This window comes from Citrus clementina, unplaced genomic scaffold (genome assembly GCF_000493195.1).
Source record: "Citrus clementina cultivar Clemenules unplaced genomic scaffold, Citrus_clementina_v1.0 scaffold_3, whole genome shotgun sequence".
In the NCBI taxonomy this organism is placed as follows: domain Eukaryota; kingdom Viridiplantae; phylum Streptophyta; class Magnoliopsida; order Sapindales; family Rutaceae; genus Citrus; species Citrus x clementina.
Genome location: NW_006262339.1, coordinates 25,935,408 through 25,939,746, shown reverse-complemented (window position 1 = coordinate 25,939,746; position 4,339 = coordinate 25,935,408). Strand labels below are relative to the sequence as shown.

The 4,339-nt window shown below is 33.8% G+C and overlaps 1 pseudogene; it reads right to left on the bottom strand.

Moving 5' to 3' along the window:
• LOC112099780 overlaps window positions 1–235 on the bottom strand; it is a 6,095-nt pseudogene extending 5,860 nt beyond the window's left edge.
• Window positions 236–4,339: the final 4,104 nt, after the last annotated feature.

Here is a 4,339-nt window from a genome sequence, read left to right as displayed (position 1 = left end):
CTTTGACTTGTAGAGAAACTCAAACCTTTTGAATGTTGATTTGTGGAATTTTCTTCAATGATGCCACTACTTTGCTGCATTGTTTAACACCTCCATCATGCGTTGCAGTTGCCAAATTGTCACTTTGTTGGAGACGTTGAACTTCAACCAAAGACGTAGAATTTTCTTTCACAAGTTTGATATGAGGGCTACCTAAGTTCAACCTTGCATCCCATGTTCTTGAAATTTCATCCATTTTGCACAATAATTTCTTGGTAAGGTCCTTCTACTTAAGAATTATACCCTCCATCATCTTCTGAATGCTCTCAATTCTCTGCTCCACTGTAAGGATTTACTCCTTTTTCATTACCAATCTCTAACACCAAATGATACGAACACTAATGTTTATAAGGAGAAATCAAATGAAATAGAAAAATTAGACGACAAATGTGTTGAACGTGTGCATGCATGTGGCAAACAATTGCATGTGACTAGCATGCAACTTTTGACTCTTGGCATAAATTTGTTGAGTGAGTAGGAGGCATGTTGTTAGCCTATATGGCTATAGATATTGATTTTGATGATAACAAACCACATGTATTGATTAAACAAAGATCTATGAATTGTGCTTTTATAATAAGAAAATGATGTTATAGAATTAAAGTGTTTTGGACTAAAATGAAAGTATTTTAAAATCTTTGAAATTGTTTTAAAATTTCAGATTTGGACTTATTTGAAACTATTTAAATATTTTGGGTCATTCTATAATTTCACCTAGTTTGGGTGAAATCATAATTTCAGAAAGTTTTGGGATTGACAAAGCATTATTTAGAAATTTTGAAATTGGACCTATTTAAAAGTTTTCATAACGTTTTGGGCTATAATATAGTTTTTATAAAGTTTTGGGGTCAAATTATAAATTTAGAAAATATTTCACTGTAGCGGTTACTGTAGCAAGCAGCTAGCCAGATATGGTAAATGGCAATCCAAATTTTGGGCAATAAGCTTCTGGAGTATAACGGCTGTCCAGATTTCGCAAGCGGTAATCTGAATTTCAAAAGCAGCTAATCGGATATGAAAAGCGGCATACCGAATATTCTGAAATTCAAATTTTTGCCTTAATGGTAACATAAAAGCGGCTAATCGAATTCTATAAACGGTAAGCCGGTTACAACCAAAATGTGCATAACGACTAGTTTTTGAGCTCAAACTATATAAACTCAAATCCAATTCATTTTCAATCTCTCCAGCAAGCATAATCAAAAAGCACACGAGATATCTTGAGCTTTCAATTTGCAAATCACAAAACACATTGAATCATCTCTTGATCTTCATTTTTGAATATCTACTCTTTGAGTGAGTTTTGTTGTAACTTTCATTTCTTCATCTTAATTGTAAGTGTTTGAGTGTGTGAGACACTTGAGTGAAGAGATTGAGAGATAATTTCTTTGTTGTAAATGTCCATTGACACCTTGAAGTCAATTGTAAATGGTTGAAGCCTTAGAAAGGCTCAGATAGTGAAATCCTCAAGCTTGGATCTCTTGGAGGCGTGGACGTAGGTGGGGATTGCCGAACCACGTAAATATTCGTGTGTTTGTTTCTCTTCTCCCTTACTCATTTGTTATTGTGCTTTTATTGAACTTATTGTTTTCAATTTTATTAAGAAGTTAGATTGTTTGTTGTGTGGATTTGCTAGGATAATTTTTAAAATACCAATTCACCCCCCTCTTGGGTTGCACACTTATATTTCACATGCAACCTTTGACTTCAGCACCAAAGTGGAAATTTGAGAGAAATTTATATTACTTTAGTGCCCGCCATTGTTGATTTTTGGGCATTTCCTGGCCTATAATTATCAGCTTCATTTGTCCTCTTCATTCATCCCATTTTCTCCAATTCAAGTGAGAGTGATAAGAGGTGTAAATTAAGAGTGTTGAGAGCTTTGAGCTCTAGTTCTAGTGTTTTTGATAGTTTGGGTGTAATTGTGTTCTGGGTTGTGAGACAAAACATTACAATACTTGTAATTTTCCTTCTATCTTCGCCTGTGAACGTAGGCTAAAAGTCAAACCACATAAATTTTGGTGTCCCTATGTGATCATTATTTCTCAATTTCACTTTAGTTGTGTGTCTGCTTCACCCACCAAATTTACCAACGAAATGGGGTTAATTCAAGGAAACCCAAGCCTCCAAATAAGTATTGGTTATTCGAGTAACCAATAAACTCTCAATTACAACTTTTATGTTGCCAAAATAATAAACTCATGATGCTTTTTGTTGAATAATATCAAACTTTGTAGAATAAAGCTTATTTAAGATTACAACTTAAAAATTAGTAACACTAAGATGTTCTCACATAATGCTCCACTACTTACATTTAGTTCCACAAAATAAGTGTAACTACTTTTGATTAGTTCAAAATTAACTAATACCATAAAATTGAATAAATAAATTAAATAATTTAAATTATTTTAAGAGTTTGTATCACTTTGTCATTTTTTGTTACAGTCTCTTTAAGTTTGTTATTTCTCCTTTATAACCTTTGTCGAATCAAAATTTTAATTTCGAAAAATAAAATTATCATCTCTCTCACCCACAATTTCAAAGAGGTTAATTTCCACATGTGCATAAAGTGAGCTAGGGTTAAAGTGCTTAAAAGTTAGGAATGAGAAAAGAAAAAGGTCCTGATCGACCCAAAAGTAGAACTATGTATCTTGGGAAAGGTAAAGGCGACACATTATACATCGAAAATTAGAAACAAGCAAAAGGATTTGGCCCCTATCCTGATATAATAAACATGGCCAAACTAAGCCACCGTCACAATTTAAAGGAAAATCGTATTGTGTTTGGAAGAAAACAAATTTACAGAGGAAAAGAATATTCTGGAAATGAATGTTTATTGTTTATTTCACTTAATATCAAAAATAGTCAAACAAAGTATTTATATCAAGCTCGTGAGCTTAACTATAAACTGTAACTAACTGCTAACACTGAAAATAAAAAATAACAAAAATGAAAGATACAGAGCACAATAGACATGTGTAACTAATAAGCTGAGCTGTCAATGATCTGGCACACTCTTAATCACTCTGCTGACTTGGCTTCATTGGTCACTCTTTGCATTAACTGATCTTTGACTAAGCAGCTGAGATGTGCTTCCTTAATAGCCCCCCTCAAACTCAATGGGCAAGGTTGCACATTGAGTTTGCTTCTGAAAAAATTAAAATGATTGAAGGTTAAGGGTTTGGTTAAAGCATCTGCAATTTGTTCTTCACTGGGTATATAATTGATCTGCAATTCTTTGGCAACAATTTTGTCTCTAATGAAGTGCATATCCAATTCAATATGTTTGGTTCTTGAATGATAAACTGGGTTCTTTGCAAGCTCAGTGGCACTCTTATTATCACACCATATCACTGGAGTTGAAGTGCACTACAGATTCATTTCACTGAATAATGATTGAAGCCAAGTAATTTCTGCATAAGTTGAAGCAAGAGATCTATATTCACTTTCAACACTAGATCTTGTCACAACTGATTGTTTCTTAGAAGACCATGAGTTATATTATTTCCCAAGTATATGCAATATGCACCAACTAAATTCCTGTCATTAATGTCACAAGCCCAATCTGCATCTGTGTATCCAGTCAGTCTCAGCTCTCCTTCAGTTCCAAATTTCGGTCCATAATCCTGAGTTTCCTTTAAGTATCTTAACACTCTCTTGCACGCCATTAGATGCTGTAAAGTTAGCATAGCAATATATTGACTAAGCTTATGTACTGCAAAAGCTATCTCAGGCCTTGTAAGTATTACATATTGTAAGCCTCCAACCAAACTTCTATATGCTGTAGGATCTTCAATGAATTGACCAAGTGAACCATAAGCTTGTTTATGAAGCTTTGTTCTTGTAGTCATTGGTGTGTCACAACCTTTACAGTTTAGAAGCTCTGCTTCTGCCAATAAGTCTCTAATATATTTCCTTTGAGACAAGAAAATACTTCCCTTGTAGTAAGAGACTTCAATCCCCAGGAAATAAGACAAATCCCTAGATCTTTTAAGGCAAAAACTAAACTGAAATGAGAAATAAAATCTTCAAGAGCTTTGCTGTTAGGACCTGTAATTAATAAATCATCCACATAGATTAGTACCATAATCATAGATCCTTTTTCTTTCTTCAAGAACAATGATGTATCTGCTCTTGAGTTCTGAAATCCCCACTTAATCAAAGTTTCCTTGAGGTTATCAAACCATGCTCTAGGAGCCTACTTCAGTCCATAAAGTGCTTTGTTCAATTTGCAAATATGACCAGGTTTATAAACATTGATAAAACCCTCAGGTTGCTTCATAAAGACATCCTTAATCAA